This window comes from Gavialis gangeticus, unplaced genomic scaffold (assembly GCF_001723915.1).
Source record: "Gavialis gangeticus isolate Ggan-Ray unplaced genomic scaffold, GavGan_comp1, whole genome shotgun sequence".
In the NCBI taxonomy this organism is placed as follows: domain Eukaryota; kingdom Metazoa; phylum Chordata; order Crocodylia; family Gavialidae; genus Gavialis; species Gavialis gangeticus.
In genome coordinates this window covers 22,214,074-22,231,824 of record NW_017728997.1, presented here as the reverse complement: position 1 = coordinate 22,231,824, position 17,751 = coordinate 22,214,074, and positions in this window count along the sequence as shown.

Below are 17,751 nucleotides of genomic sequence, written 5' to 3'. Positions count from 1 at the left end.
CACCTGGCCCATCTCCCATTGCTTTAAAAAAAAGGCCCTACTCACCGGCTGCTGCTGAGGGGGGGCGTGGAGGCGATCCCTGCTGCCCCCCCACTGCCCCACACTGCGTGAGCCCCCCAACCACCGCCTGCTCTCCCAGCCCCTCCATGGCTGGCTCACCCATCCCAGCTCCTGCCCTTTAAGAAAAAAACCCCAAAAAACCCCCACACTCACTGGCTGCTGTAGGGGATGGGGCCTGTGTGATTTGGAGATTCAGCAGCAGCCAAATCTCCAAATCAGATTTGGCTGAATTAATTCAGAACAGTGGTTCAAATCACTGAATTGAATCACTGTCCCCCAAACCAGCGGAATCTGAGTCCGAAGTGAATACTAGCCACTTCACACAGGCCTAATAGCTATGCCTGACAGCATAAAGCAGTGGCCTGCAGTCAAAGTCTAGATAGTATCAGTTTTAGAAGACAGATCTCAGGGGAATACTACTGTCAATCTCGAGTTTTAAAAGTCCAGTTGTATTATTTTCTCCTAGCAGCTGAGTTTCTGACCAGCACTGAATGTTCTGGGTGTATTGACTGGTTGATGCAACAGTTTCAAGACTGGACAAAAAAATGGCTATGTGCCTGACCCTCCCAGGAAATGCAATTGAAAGCAGAAGAAATAGATGGTTTACCTCATGGGCCCACTCCAAAGTTAAATTTCTCTGCCAGCAGCACGTAGCTAATCGCAACCACAAAGTGATGTTTGAGAAGAGTTCACATGACTACATAAAACAGCATGAGTACAGAAAAACAATGGAGAAAACTACATTACCTTGCCAGGCCATCAAATCTGAGCTCTAGATTGTCCTTCAGTCTGAGTTCCATAGCATTTACTATTGCCATAACAAATGAGCACCTCATGGCTTTTCATGTAAACATCCTCCCAACAGTTTAGGTAGCAGGGCAGTCATATTATCTCCAGATTATACATGACACCCTGGGTGCATTTGCACAAAATGCTTAATGCAAAGTAGACTAATTCTTCTATGCATGAGTGCATCATGGCAAAAACTGTGTCAATGCACTAACGCGCAGTAGAATTAGTTTATTGCACATTAAGCATCACAAAAAGACTGTGAGGCTTTGCTACTGCACATTAGCGCTGGCTACTGTGCATTTATGTAGTACCTCCCCTCCAAATATTAGAGGTACTAAACTTAATGCACTTGTAGATGCACTCCCTAAGGCATATATCAACCAAGGGCCAGATACAGGTAAGCAGTTACAGGGATTTTTGTAAGTAATTGTCACTAAAATCAATAGGAATGAAGTGTCAATTTGCATATTCAGGGGCCTATGTGTCTTTGGGTGGTTTGGCCTGAGCTAACTAGCCATAAGTGTTACAGAAAGTTTGGAAGCAGGGTTTTAAACCAGTTATTCCTCAGCTCCAGGCTAGTTCCCGAGCCTCTAGAACAGGGGTGTCAAACGCACCCCATGTCTGATGTAGACCACAGGGCTTGTTGTGGGACAAATCCAGCTCAGGGCATGGTGGTACGAGTGGCAGGACTGATGTAGACATCAGTGGGGACTATGTGGATGGTGATGGTAAGACAAGCGGCCACAGGGTGAGTGGGGCTCTGCTGGCATGCCCTTCATTTTGCCCCCTGCCACTCCTGGTCATGTCCTCGCCAGGGCCCGGTGATCCCAGATTCTGTGGTAGGCCCCCCCCCCAGTCATGCCTCCCAACCTGTGGCAGTCTAGCAGGCAGATGAATCGACTTCATGGCTATATGCTTGACGGTCCTGGTCAAGAGCATCATATTTTCCTTAGAGAAGTCAGTTGAAGGCATGCTTTCCCAGCCTGGTAAGGATTATCAGTCACTACTGATCTAGTTCTACATTAGGTCTAGGGTCCGAGAGATAAAAGGTTCCATCTTCTCTCAGTCCAATCCTGACCTAGTCTCCCCTGTTCTCATCAGACAGAGTTTTAAGAAGCCATACAAATCATCTCTCCTTAACTTAATCCCTGCTGGATATCTATGTCTTAATAAGGGAGAAGTTCCAGGCCTCAACTGTTCCTAGAATCTCTGTCACAGCAGAGTGTGAATTACATGATTAAGAAAAATACTCTGAAAATATAAATATTTGGCCAATTCTGTTGAGCTTTAATTAAAATTAATATTATATCTTATTGGAGCCGAAAGTCTAAAGCTTCACGTGTAACCGAATATATTTAACCAATTAGCCAAGTCAAACAAGGCTGTCTAAACTTAATCATGGACCTCTCTGCTCCCCTATTACGTCAAGTGTTGCTAATGCTATTATGCTTTTGACAAGTGGCCCCTGTTAAATGAGCAAATCAATAATGTATTTGAGCTATCAGGGAGGAAGGAAAAATAACTTGAACACAATTTGCATTTCTATAGAGCCTTTCATGGAGGATCTCAAAGCACTTTACAAACATCTATTAATTAAATCTCACAACAGTCCAAGGAAGCAGGGTCATTCTCATTAACTGCCTGTTACAGATATTCAACCAGACACAGAAAGACTAAGGGCTTTAAAACGACTCAGGTATTACAACAATGAGCATCACTAGTGCATAACTTCTGGATGCTTGACTCAAAGAGTAAACCCTCTGCAGCCCTAGCTCTCAATACACCTCATGGGGATTCTCACTAGTTAAGGTGCTGAGTAAAGAGCCAGGTATACCAGACAATGGGAAATACCAGGGGGAGTAGTGTGTTTTAAGCCATGCCCCTTCTCAGACGCTTAGGCAATGAGGTAAATGTGTAAGATTGGGATTCACAGCCCAGAACTCTCTCTTGCCCTTAGGCACTGAAGCTATCCCTTTAAAAAATGAAGTCAATCCTTGACTGCTTATGCATTTGATGTTAAATAGTCACTAGATCAAATGCACAATCCTCAGAGCAGGTCTAACCCCTCCCAGGTGAGAGCCCAAATCAGTAACCTACGGCATCACATTCACTCTCTGGCCAAATGAATCGTGAATTCTTTTCTACAAAGTCCCACAGGAGTTATAAAGGGCTCTTTAACTACTGATACCAACAGTGCAATTGCAGAGAATGTCCCTAGACCCTCATAGAGCAAGAGATGGCAAAGATCCATCTGGCCCTTTTCCCTTGGCCAGGATTTCTTTGTTTTGTTCTGCAGGGCCGTGTTCAGTTCAGGTTTGAATGGCCTTTCATAAAGCAGGCTTCTGCCAGTCAGGGATGCAGTGCCACAGACTGGCGGATCTCACCACCAGGACAACGTTTTTTGTATTTATCCTGCATTTACCTCTCTTCTGCATGGTCTATTTATACTCACACTTGTATCATAAGGATAGCAAACATATCCAAGTAGCTACAGAAAGGCATGTTCTTCTGGACTGATTTTTAACCCAAAACTGAAAAGAACTTTATGAGGATTTGGGAAGGTAGGTGAGCAGTTTTAGATGCATTTTACAGATGGGAAATCAAGACCAAAAATTAGTTCATGAAAGATTTGCCTAAAAAGCAGCCCTAGATGGGATCAGTGGCAAAACTTAGGACTCATTGCATTAACTCCCCAGTCTTGGTTCTCCAAACATGAGACACAAACTCCTGTAACATTTGAAAAATCTTGTGCATCTAAGTCTCTCATCCTTTTAGCCAGACACACTGAAAATGCACACAGGTTGGGTCTACAGCATGGTGTTGTGGCACCCTGACTGCTGCAGCAGTGGTGCCACTGCTACTACCAGATAAAAGTGCCCCACATCTGCTGCACATGGTTCTGGTAAGCCTAAAGTGGGCAGGAATGCATGCTCATGTTGCAGCCCTCCTGGTCCATCCAGCTTCTCCATGCTCCCCCCTGAGGTGCATGGGACAGTTCCGCCTGCCCCACATGCCTCTATTTCTGGGAGATGCTTGGAAGTGACACCTGGTTGAGAAATCACAGAGGTAGCGCAACAGCAGTTCTCAGCTGGGGATGCCACCAAATTCAAGAAAGTTGGAGAGGGTTCCAGGACTCTGAATAGGTTGAGAGCCACTGATCAAGAGAAACAAGCTATTTAACCATACTGCATCCCTGGGTAATAGACCTTATGTTCACATAGACTAGATTCTGGACCCACTTCCTCCAGATTCCCTTTCACTGAAATCAGCAGGCCAAATTTTGCCTCAGCAACACTAGGGCAAGTCAGGGAACATCATTGGCTTCACTCTGTATTTGTTCCCTTGGAAAGGAAAGAAGAATCCAACCTACTAAATAACTTCCTGAATCCTCTTGATTTTAGCCAGCCATGCCCTGAACTCTGAGAGGGCGCTAGAGCCATTGTCTGCAAACACAGCAGCAAAGGACTGCAAATGTACTCAAAGAGAAAAAGAGACTTAGCGGAATGAATGGTGAAAAGAAAACCAACCTCCACAAAGCAACGTGGTCAAAAGAGGAACGTTACAATAATGGCAGATAAAGCCACTGCCCATGAAAGGAGCCTTTCCCAAAGACCAAAACTATGAAGCTGTGGTTAGAGGGCTCAGACAGGGGAAAAAATATTACATCCAAAGAAAAGAGAACAAGGGACATTTTGAGAAAGGACAGAAAAGCCAAGCCAGGATGAAGAAAGACTGCTACAGAGGCAGGGTCTCTCCTGGTGCATCTCTGTCATGGTGTTAAAAATTCCAGCATCCCTTGGGTGATACCTCTCTGACTCTGTTTCCGAGGCAGGATTACATTATGAGATAATGATGTTATTTTGGCACTCTTTCATTCTTGCAGTGAATTAAGATAGAAAAAGAATAAAGGTGGGAGGAGGGGGGGAGCATTATTTACTCCCCTACTGCTGATATTAAAGGCTCCCTTTAAGGGCCAGTGGGTTATTAACTTCCTGTCGCCCGCCACAATGATATGCTGTGACATATTGTCACCGCGTTCCAGTGAAGCCTTAAACATTAATTGGGAAGTAAGATGAGTGAAGCGGCTTTAATGAGATACCTTGTTGTAACTTCTAACTTTACACATTATTTACAGTGATTCCACTAATGGTTCCATCCATCAGAGACGGGGAAAGGAAGTGGGGAGGGGGATGGGGAGAAGAGGAGAGGAAGAAAGAGCAAAAAGAGCCAAATGAAAGAGCAAGGGGGGCGGGGAGAGGGGGAAGTCACATAAACGGGAAAGAGAAGGGACCTGCTATCCTGGAACGTATTTTCCAGCTTTTCTGTCTGTTGACCGCATCTCATCTTCTCCACAGAGTTACTGGGGAGACAGAAGAATGCTTCACTTCACTTTCCCAACTTATCACTTCAGCTCCGAGTCCTTCCCTAATGAACTACTTAACTGGATAACAGCATTCTGATTGCCACAGGGATGTAACGCAGCCTGATTGACTGCCACACGATAGCCTGGTTAATTTGCTCACATTGAACCCTGTGATACCCTGCTACTCGGTCTCCTGGGACTTCCCAAGGTGACAATTCTCAGAGGACTCAAGAGGCGTTTGGCTCTCTGCTTTTTTGAGGCAGGCTTATTGTCTGTAATAATTAGATCTGTCACCAGGACAGTTAAGCAGAGTACCAGGAGAGTGTCATGGAAATAGAGATGACTTGTGTTCGTTCTGCTAGGGTTTCTTGTCTCCACATCCCTCCCAAGCCCGCTAACTTTACCCCTCACCCCACATACCCAAGAAAAATTGCATCAAGTTCACCAAGTTTCTGCCAGAGAAGGTGAGCAGTGGGAGGAGGCAGAGGGAATAAATGTAAATTTACAAAGCACAGGATCTTTTCCTCAAAGAGGAGACTGGACAGGCACCTGGCTGGGGTCTTATGACCCCTGCCACCCCCAGTGCTCCTTCCTGCCCATGGCAGGGGCTCGGACTAGATGATCTGTCTAGGTCCCTTCCGGCTCACGGATTCTATGATCCTGGCTTAGGCTAATTTGGCTTGGTCTCATCCACCTTATGGTTTTCAATCTAGCTACATCTGATTTACACCTGTCTGAAATCAGGTAAAGGGCTTACACAGTGCAGGCTATGCAACATTGAGAAGTCTTATTACACTAAAAAAGAAGAACAAAGACAACCCCCCCCAAAACAAACGAAACAAACCCACAAACCCTCACCAAGTTTGCCTTGCTTTAAAGTCTGGGACCATGTTTGGACACCAGCAGTTGACCTCTGCAATACTTCATTCAGAGCAATCCCCACTGAAATGAATGGGAGCACACTCCTAGTCCATGACACTAGTAAGCATATCAGTTCAGTCAATGGGACCTGAGGTGGCTTAGCATCTGACAGGTTTCATCCATTTTACTCTTAGTTATTGCAAAAGTGTTAGCCTATTGAAATCTTGAGAAGGTGGATAAAGCCCCTGAAGGCGAATAATGGCAGGGCCTGAGCGCCTGTCTCTAAGACTTAGAGGGAAAGTGAACCTGTGACTCCTGGAGTTACACCCATAAGCCAACCAGATGAACCCTGTTCAACTGAAAGCTGTGAACCCCCAATTCCTCTGTTCAATCACAGCATGGGTGCAGCGTGGATAACAGGAATTCACTATTCTACTATGCTCTGTTCCCATTCAACACTGATCTGAAGGGACCTTCTTGAACAGGTGACCTGACAGCCTGGACTTCATGTCCCAATCTTCTCCTGAAGCTGCTAACTCCATTGGTGATTTTGGCAATGTGGACACCTGTAAATTGATGTGCGAAAGATTTGTGTCACTATGAGTCTCAGCGGTGGAATAGTATGATTTGCATGCGTTACAATGAACATATCTGGTACCCTGGAATCGATGCAGCACTTAATATCCTGGAATGTGTGCATTCCTCACTGTGTCATCCTGTGACTATTAAAGTTATTCTTTGACAGTAGTACAGCCCTCCAAAAACACAGAGTTGTATTCAATGGAATCAGGATTTATTTCCAGAAAAAGTGCCACCGTTGCAGTATTTGGCCAGATCACTGTTGAAACCTACTACACAGACAGACAGTTAATTGCAGGTATGGCTGTGTAAAAACACCTGGGGATAGATCAGCAAGGGGAAATGTATATGCACATGCACGCACACACTCAAGACCCCATTTCCCATTGAAATTTGAAATTCTGAACTCAACTCCAGCTACCTGTCAAGGTTGGCGTGTCTTTAATTATAATGTCTGTGTGTTTCTTTAGGCACCATTTAATTCTCCCTGACAGCCACCCATTTAAAATTAAAGTCAAACATTTAGAACTTTGTTGCAAAGTTGAGCCACGCAAGAGATGCGCTAATTGCCAGATGTTGTTAATTTGACTCTGATCCGTTACCAAAATTAAAGAGAAAGAGAGAGAGAAAAAAAACCCACCCTTACAACCAGCAAAACCAAGCATCTGTCTGTCTGAGTTGATGCTCTGTTAACTAACTGCAATGAACAGAACGCAGAGAGGTGCTTTTGCATTAATAGCCTCACAGAACACACTTCATGCAATGGACTGTGGATCATCCCTCTTGGGGTCCAGTGTTCAACGGCTTCCAGGGCTAGCAGGGAAATATTTCCCTGCAGAGCAGCCATCTGTAGCCTCTCACTGACATTTCCAGTGGCTAATCTGCTTTATTGGACATGAGAAATTTTAGCAGGCTGCCAGCTCAGGAGACTGAAAATGGATGGAGATCCTCAAGATATGCAGATTCTGTTTGGATACAAGTTCCCATAAAAGTTATATGGTCACTAAAGCTTAATTTCAAGCTTCTCCTGTCCTCTCTAGTTTGAGGACAGGGTGGGAAATGGGAGGGGCTGATGGCAATGATAAGGAGGATGATGTGGAAGACAAGGATGGATCAGCAACTTGGTTCATGGGGACAGAGCACACCATTGGGGCTTAAGAGATGTGGGCTCTGTACTACCCTGTCTCAAATGTCCTGTGAGCCCATGGAAAACGTCTCTTCCTTGTGCCTCAGTTCTCCAACAGCAAAATGGGAGCAAAATGTCTAAGGTAGTGGTGGGACTTCCAAGGAGAAAACCTATCAATAATAACCGTAAGGGGCCATGATTCTATCATCCTGATGGACATTTAATAGCATTGAGCTCCTTTCCAGCATGAGATAAAGACCTGACTCAAATCCTGCTCAAAATTCCAGTTTCTGTCCACGCGGGTCTTTCAGAAGGAATGGGCATGCCCCCTGTTCATGTAGCAGAGCCTCAATCAAGTCTGACTTAGTGTTTTGCTTTCACCCAAGAGAGAGATTCCTTTGCCTCTTCAAACTGGACAGTCACCCATTGCGGTGGGCACATGCAAGTTTCTCCTGATGTATTGTAAGCACATGCATCTGATAATAGGACCCCAGGTATTCAGAGAGTCAGAAGGCAGGCTGAAGTCACTATACAAATATTGCTTGGAATGAATGATCCATTTGCTTGTCATTAATACATATTATATGGCAAGGTATGGAGGAGGATTAGCAGCTAAAACCCTGGGTTTGAGCCTCCTCAGACAAGTGAGCTTTCCAATCCAAAAGCAGCTCAAAACCTTGAGGCTTGGGCCCTCTCCCTAGATAAGGCAAACACTGGGAATTCATTAAACAAACAACCTTGGTGTGCCTAAGTCCTATTTCTGTCACAGGGATTTGTTTCAGAAAGCTCTGCTTTCTCATGAGATATATTTGGATTTGGGGCACTGAGAGTATTTTCATTTAATAGATCTCCACTCTTATCAGGTCAGTCTTCTCCTCCAATGTCCTTTTTAGTTCCCCGAGAGCTTATTCTCTTAACAGGCTTATCTATCCTTTTGTCAGATACTCTTTTAAAATGGCTTCTGTGCAATAGCTTTGGCTGAGTGAAGGGAAAATTCCTTCCTTCTACTGGTCAGTTTGGACAAGTGGACTCAACAGCATTTTAAATGTATCACAATACATGGCATTTTGTAATGAGAAAATTCCCAGCATTTTGCTCATCGTAGGAATGATTCAGTTTCGACATTGTTTTAATTAAAAGCTATCGGGTGTCTAACTTCCTGCACTATGCAAACAGAATGGCCATCCTGCCTATGTCTCCATCTGGCCAGTGCCAAATTGCCTGCTACAAGTCTTTTTTTGAGCATTAGCCATTCACTAGCAAGCCATTCCTATCTTCCAGCAACCCCCTTCCTACAAACACAACGCTCTATGCTGGATTTTGATTTACAAGTAGAGATGGCTTAAGGGCTTTGGGGCACATATCATTTTGCAAGCAAGGTGCAGCACTCTGTTAACTGTTCTCAACACAAGATCTGGATGCAACAAGAGGGTGGAAGGAGGGCGAACCGCAAGCTACATTTTCTTCCAAGCCTAATAAGGAGAAATGCAGACAGAGAATACAATACACAGCTCACTTAACTAATTTTCTAACCAGCAGTCATTGCAATGTTCTCTCTAGGATTAGAATGGACAAGAAGAGAGGCAGAATAATAAATCCAGACTGGCATTTTGCAGGTTACGATCATATCATTATAGGAAGGGGTTTAAGGACATCTACTCTCGGGGGAAAAAATTTAAAAATAGAGGCCATTTCAGCTCACCACTTGCAGCACAATTAAAATTATATTCAACAAAACCGACATTTCAGACACTGCCTGAATAAAATTGCCCATTGCCAAGAGAAGCTTGTGAACTCCTCACTGGAGAGGTGTTTAAAACAGCGCAACGTGAAATTCAGGGTTGTAATGTATGCTCAGCCTGGTGCCTCCACTCATGGGAAGCTGGCTTTGTTCTTGCATGTTCCCAGAAATGCTGGGTTTGGAGACTAGTCATGGACAAACTGGGAGAGCTGGAGGAAAAGATGAATGGCGAGTCTCAGCATGAGCACTAGTATGGCTGCCCTCATTCTGACGCTTATGAAACCATCCAGCCTTTGAGAGACCTAGCCCATGTTAAGATGTAATGCCATCTTCTGGACAGCAAAAAGGCCAAGATTTAGCTAAAGGGCAAAGGATCACAATTCTGTGTCATTGCAGTGTCACACAGGCCATGTGGCAGGAAGCCACCTTTGTTTCTCCCCAAAATCTCTGCTCTGTGACAATTTGATTAGGATGGGCCTGTGTTTCCCCGAGGACACAGGGCTGAGAGAGTCCCTTCTTGGGGTGGTGGCAGCACACATTACTCCTGGACTCTGCAGTGGGGCTCGAGAGCGGGTCTGCCAGGGCTTAGGCGCCCCTGGAGAGACCCGTGGAGTCCGGAAGGTGGATGGGCACAGTGAGGTGGGAGCTCTCCCTACTGGCCCGCCACAGGCCACGTAATCCCAAGGTCATTAGATTTTGACCACAGCGAAGCACCATTGCACCACTATTCCCTGTTTGACAAAGAGCTCACATATTTGTCCATCCTCATTCAGCAAAGTGCTTAAAGAACTAATGTTTCCTTGCATCAAGTCATAATGTGGTTTAGCTCCATCACGCAGTAGCATTATCTCTTCTCAGTATTGTACAGTCCTGTTGTAATGCAGTGTCAATCTGATGTTCAGTTGGTCCATTGCTGTCACCTCAACCCATTGCCCAACATAACAAATATCTTCTCATGTCACCACCAGGAGCAAAGCAGTGACTTCTCATTGTGACCCAGCTTCATGTCATCATACTGCAGTCTAATCCTACCAGAACATGGTCCCTCAAACTCTCTGACAACCGCAGCATTATTACTATAATATGTAATCTTTCCATTGCCATAAAACATGACTGTATTCTGGGTGACATAGCATTCATCCTAGTCCTGCAGGAGAGTACAGTGCTTGACTTCCTATCCCATGCTAGGGCCATCCTGGCCCTACTGCCTCAAAAGGGGGACCCCCGTGACCTGAGGAACAGATGCCCAGTTTCGCTCCTCTATATGGACTACAAGGTCATAGCAAAAGCCATCTCGCTGCACCTGAGGTCTGTGCAGGCGGACATGATTCACCCCAGCCAGACATACATGGTTCCATCTTCGGTAACCTGTACCTGGTCTGGGACCACCTTGAGCTTGCTCACAGGGATAGCCTATCATTTGCCCTCCTGCCCCTTGACCAGGAGAAAGTGTTTGACAGAGTGGATCATGGGTACCTAAGTGCATTTGGCTTTAGTCCCCACTTCGTGCAGTTTCTCCAGGTGCTGTATGCCTCCACGAAGTGTATGATCAAGCTCAACTGGACGCTGAGGGAGATCATCTCATTCAGGCAGGGGGTGCATCAAGGCTGCCTGCTGTCAGGCCAGCTCTGCACCTTTGCCCTCAAGCCTTTCCTTTGCCTCCTGCACAAGCAGCTGGCAAGGCTGAGTGTGGTCCTGTTGGTGTATGTTGACAATATACTTCTCATCATCCAGGACCTGGGTGAACTAGCTCAGAGGAGGCCTGCCAGTCCATGTACTTGGCAGCTTCCTCTGCCTGGGTCAACTGGGTCAAGAGCTCTAGCCTGAAGGGGGGTGATAGGTAGCAGGTAAGCTCGCTCCCACCTGTGCTTCAGCACATCCAATGGTGCATGGGCTTACCGCTCTATCTGGGGGTTTACTTGCCTCCCAGTCACCCCTCCCCATGGAGAGCTGGCACCAGCTAGAGATCAGGGCGTCTGAGTGGCTGCAGGCATGGGCGAGTCTGCTGCAGTGTCTCTCCCTTCATGGGAGGGCATTGGTCATCAACCAGCTGGTCCTGTCTATGCTCTGGCACCATTTCAACACCCTGGCCATGCCCCCAGACCTCCTGGGTAGTCTCAAGAGATGGGCGCTGGGGTTCTTTTGGCTGGGATGGCACTGGGTCCCTGTGGGTGTCCTGAGCCGCCCCTTGCAGGAAGGTGGGCAAGGACGGGTCTGCCTCTGCATCCAAATCCACACCTTCAGCCTTCAGAGACTCCTCTACAGTGCCAGTAGCCAGGTGACGTGGTGCCTGATTGGCTGCGCCTTCCTCTCCCACCTCCAAGGGTTATGACATGACCGGCAGCTCTTCTACCTGTAGAGTCTCCCCAAGCAGGACCTGGAGGAGCTGCCAGATTTCTACCAGGACCTCCTCAGGGCCTGGAGGTTGGTCTGTATCTCCAGGTCCCCCAGGGATGAATGCCCAGGGCACTGACCTCCTTGCTGAGCCCCTACTGAAAAACCCGCAGCTAGCAGTGCTGGCGATGGAGCACCCGAGGATGGTCCTGGCCCACATCGCTCATGTCAGAGACCTCCTGGACTATGCTAGGCAGGGGCATGCAGATCCCTCTGCACTGGCTTGGCGCATGAAGCTGCCCACACTGCATGCTCCCTGGTGCATACTCTGGGAGGTAAGGGTGCCCTGCTTCCAGCTGCCCTTGGCATTGACCAGGTCCTGCACCAGGGCAGTCCCCACTCCCTTGGTGTCCCCCAGCCCTCCAGAGCTTGTCATGGGGCCCCTGCCTCAGCAGGCCCCATGGCACTCCCTGCCCCACCAGGTCAGCAGGCTGGGGGACACTAAGCTGGCCTGCTTCCAAACAGCCCACTGCCTCCAGTTTTACATGCTCATGCTATGCACAGTCCATCATCCCATCCTTGCATCCTGCCCTGAAAACAAATGGTGGGACAACCTAGGTGAGGACGGGGGTGAGAGTACTTGGTGGACTAGCCTGTATTTCACCCTGATCCACAGCTGGAGTACTGCATCCGGTTCTGGACTCCACAATTTAAAAAGGATGTGGAGAAGCTTGAGAGAGTCCAGAGGAGAGCCACGCACATGATCAGAGGGCAGGAGAACAGGCCCTATGATGAGGGGCTGAGAGCTACGGGACTCTTCAGCCTGGAAAAGCGCAGGCTCAGGGGAGACCTAGTGGCTGGGGTATGCATCAGGATCTGGGGGAACGTCTATTCACCAGAGCACCCCAAGGGATGACAAGGTCAAACTGTCACAAATTCCTCCATTTCAGGCTGGACATAAGGAAGAACTTCTTTAGTGTCCAAGCCTCCAAGGCCTGGAACAGATTGCTGCCAGAGGTGGTGCAAACACCTAATCTGGACTCCTTTAAGAGACATTTGGATGTTTATCTTGCTGGGATCCTTTGACCCCAGCTGACTTCCTGCCCCTGGGGCAGGGGGCTGGACTTGTTGATCTTCTGAGGTCCATTCCAGCCCTAATGTCTATGAAAGTCTTGACAGTCACCTTGCTGGGGTCGTTCCCTGCCATGGCAGGGAGTCAGACCTGAAGATCTGCTCAGGTCCCTTCTGACCCTACTAAGTATGAAACTATGAAATCTATGAAATCCCACAAGCCACTGGAGATAGCAACTGACTCTCCTCCATGGAGCCATCTTCATAGGGGTGTATCTGGTATGCTTTACAGACACCCCCAACTCCTGCCCCTTCTGCCTGCAGAGGGAGACCCGAGTGCATGCCTACCTCAAGTGTGCCAGGCTGCAGCGCCTCTTCCGCCTCCTCCAGAACCTCCTGCTGAGGTTCTGGCTGCACTTCTTGCATCTTTTCTTTTATGGACTTCCAGCCTATCACCCCACCAAGTCCCAGGACCTCCTGGTCAACTTCCTGGCTTTGGCCACACTAACTGTCTATAAGACCAGGAAGACGACTGGCTGGGAGGAGCCTGGGCAAGTGTGGGGCTGCTTTCCTGGCACTTCTCTGCTCACATTGCCAGACAGAGTTTCACTGGTCAGTGTCCACATGCTCCCTTGACTCCTTCAGGGGGAAGTGGGTACTGGTGGCCAGTGTGCTCTGTTCAGTGTCCCCTCCTGATGCCCTAGTTATTAACCTATGACCATACTCCCATTCCTGTTTTTTTTATTGTTGTCCCAAGCAATTAGTTGATGCATTCCCAGTGGCCTCCCTTATTCAGGGAGGCTTATAGTTCCCCTGATGGGCTTAGACCCATGCTTATTTATGACAGATCAGATAGGCCTATCCCATGCTTGGCCAGTAGTCTAATTACACTAAATAATGTAGAAATCAAGTGAGTGATTATTGTGTTAATCTTGATGTGGTTTTGCTCAATCTTTAATGAGACGAGACTCCCACAGATATTTACCTGCTTGTGCAAGTACTGAGTAGGGACCCTAGGATTTCGTCTGTTAGGCACTGTGGAGCAGATCAGTGCATGATACAAGGGGGAGGAGGTCTCCCCTGTCACATGCTGCCTATCCCTGAACTCCCTCCCACTACAGGCTGGATGCAGTCTCTTTGTGGGCTGGATTCAGGCCACAGGCCATAGGTTTCCAGCTCCTACTGTAGTGAAATCAAAAAAGATTGCACTGCCCATAGTTCCTTACAGTCTAATGGACTGGTTCATCCCTAGGTTACTTCAGGCTTTGCAGCTGAAGTGGCCAGTCAGTCCTAAATAAAAAAACAACATTACATTTATGTGGCTTGATTTTGATCTTGCTCACACTGCATTTACATCAATGGAATTCGTCTTCTTTTTACCTCGGCTTCATAAGGGCAGAATCCAGTTGGTCTGTGTTCAGGGGTGGATCTAGGATTTCCCAAAGTGGGGTGCAGAAGCAGCAACTGACACTGTAGGGGTAGCTACACCAACTGCTCCCAGCCTCCTCTGCCCCCACCAGTGCAGGCAGACTTTTTAAAAGTCCCTGAAGTAGGTGAAAATCCCCCCCTTCCTTCCCTTTCCTGCTGCACATAGAACGGCGGACGCTGAGGGGCGTAAATCATTATCTAGCATATATGTGCTTCAGATGTCACTGTATCACTGTCCAATGAGATTGCATTTGGAGGATTGTTTTGCTGCATTTGGAAGGGAAAATACTCTTCCTGCGCCATGCTTAGATTGCCCCCATCCTGCCCCCCTCCCCCCAACCCCAACCCTCCTGCCTGCCGCTGGTTTCTCCACTGCTTGGGGATAGGGATGCTCCAGACCCAGCTGGGCTGAGCAGGGACTGCGCTTACCTGGGGAGGGGACAGCAGCAACAGCGTGGTGGAAGAGTAGTTTCCTGCCCCCCAGGAACAGGCACAAGGGGGAACCCTTGTCCACCCCTGCGGCATTGTTCTCATCCCCAGCTGAGCCCAGCCCCTGTGCAATGGGCAGGAAGGGCTCTTGTGTTTCCTGCCCCCCAGCACAGCAATGAAAGTCAGGCAGGGGAGGAAGGGAAAGGGCAGAGAGGAGGTATCCCTTTGAGCAGGAAGGGGAACGGAGGGAGGACTTTGGCATGTTTTTAGAGACTTTAAAAGTTGCCCAGGGTGCAGTGAAATCCAAAAGGGTGGGGGCAGCTGTGCTACTGCACCCCCTCTGGATCTGCCCCTCTGGATCCGCCCCTGCCTGTGTTCTGTATTGTGCTGCTGACTGGGTCCCTTTCCTTTATGGGATTGACTTGATTCCATTTCCCAAGACAAAATGGCTACTCAGGGATCAGGCATAGGCATCAAGCTGCCTAAGCTACATTGAATTCTTAAAGACTGAGGGCTTGTGCAATAACCCTAGGAAAATTAAGCCAAAATACTGAAAGCAGTGAAACCAAGGGATTTTTCTACCTTTTCTTCTAAAACATTAACTATAAAATATCTAGGGCTCTGTGTGTTGCTGCATGCTTTATACTATGCTGGATAGTACATGTTACTGAGGCCAGCCCATATAGAATATGTTTTTGCTACAGCTGCTGGCTTGAGACCATGGCTCTTCACCTCAGGCTCTAAAAACTCATGCTTCTAGTGGTCCCCAGTTCTGTCCATGCCCTATCAGCCAAAATGGTGACTGCCGCACATAGAACGGCTGAGGGGTGTAAATCATTATCCAGCATATATGTGCTTCAGATGTCACTGTATCACTGTCCAATGAGATTGCATTTGGAGGATTATTTTGCTGCATTTGGAGAGGCAAATACTCTTCCTGTGTCATGCTTAGATTTTCTATTGAAGCCAATAGGAGCTTTGTAAACACAATGGCTACAGTCTGCTGAGCTCTGCTGGCCCAGAGCTGAGCCATGAATGGGGTTAATTTTATTTTAATCACCAAAATCGAGATTCATGGGTTGCATATCTCCCACTACCAGCATACTATGTAATTGCATTATTATTTAGAGGTGTCAAAGGGGCATCTAGATTAGGCAAGTTGAAGCTGTGAGCATCTCTGAAGAAACCAGTGCTTAGGAAGGGTTTACTGTGATACAGATACACCTGCAGGCAAGGGGAAGATGGGAAATCTTTTCTTCCAGACAGGTCTCTGGAGCCTCTTTATCCAAGAAAAAATTTGGAGGCATTATTAAAAATGGTAATTGTACTATGCAAAATGAAATAGCATGTGGCAGGAGTGTGCACGTGCTTGCATGGGGATTATTTTACAGCTCTTTATGGATATTATGGCTTGGCATTCAGGTCTGATCCAGAGCTCAGCCAAATCACCGGGAACCTTTGTATTGACTTTGGTTGGCTTTGCAACAGGCTACCTCAGAGGACTTGAGCATTCTCAGCTTACCCTTGTAGTATTTCATTGGCACCAGTGAAGTCAATACTGATTCCTTCCAGAATAAATGAGATAAGAATCAGGCATGCTTTCATCAGGTGCCCCAACAACCCAAATATCTTGCTTTCTCATTCATGCTTATAGTTTTCAAACTAATTTTTTTTCTTCCTATAGGGGGTTCTGGAGATCTGGCATTCATCTGGACACAGTCTCACCTGGGGTGAGGGGTGGATCCAGAGGGGGTGCAGTGGTGTGGCTGCACCCACCTTTTGGGCTGAACCACACCTTGGGAACCTCTTGGGATTTTTTAACGTTCCCAAAGCAGATGAGAATCCCCTCCCTTCCCTTCTGTGCTCAGTCACGTTCCCTCTGCTCTCCTTCCCCCACTCCCTCGCATCTCCTGCCTACCACTGCTGCTTTCTCTGTCATCATGGGGTAGGGGAAGCATCAAAAAAACTCCTACAGCACTACTAGGGCTGGGATCAGCTAGAACAGAGGCAGTGGCAGCAGTGATGGGTAGAGGGGTTCCCTCCCCTCCCTGCCACCAGAGAGGCAGGTAAAGTGTGGGGTGTGTGCATGACACAGGGGTTTATTTCACCCTAAATTGAATTGGTGGGTTTTTAAACCCACTGCTTCAATTTAAGACCCCCATTTCATCTACACATGCTCTTGTGCATTAAAGTGAATGTATAGACATGCCCATGGTGACCTTTCACTAATGCAGACTCAGCCCCATGCTTGTGCAGTGAACTTGTCTGCTCTTCCACTCCCGGGTGCCTCCAACATGAAGTGTATCAGTTAGACTGTGCACTGAAAATAATAGAGTACACTTGTGCCACGACCACCACCATCTTGGCTTCATTTGAAGCATGAGCAACACTGGGAGACAGGTCTGCAAGGCAAAAGCCTGAGAGGCTAGAACGCTAATGAAGAAGTCACTTAATAAAGCCAAGCAGAAAATCTAAAATGAGTTACAGGAAACTAATGTGAATTTCAATTTTTAAAATTCATAACATTTATCAGTGTCTCCGGTAGACTGAATAAGAGACGTAAACATTGACTACCATTAAATTCGCTGGCCTTCCAAGTGTGTAACTGACAGCAGAATTTGTCCCGCTGTCTACAACTCACCCACACAGCATCCATGCGTATTATACCACTGCGTGCACTATGTTTGGGATCAGAGGCCAGATAGATTGCAGGCCTGTGTGAAGTGGCTAGTATTCGCTTCAGATTTGGATTCAGCTAATTCAGGGGACAGTGATTTGATTCTGTGATTTGAATCACTGTCCTGAATCGATTCAGCCAAATCTGATTTGGAGATTTGGCTGCTGCCAAATTGGCTGATTCTCCAAATCAAACACGCCCCATCCTCCACTTGCTCTCCCAGCCCCACCAATGGCTACCCTGCCCAGCCCCAGCTTCCCAGCTCTTTAAAAAAAAAAAAAAAAAAAAAA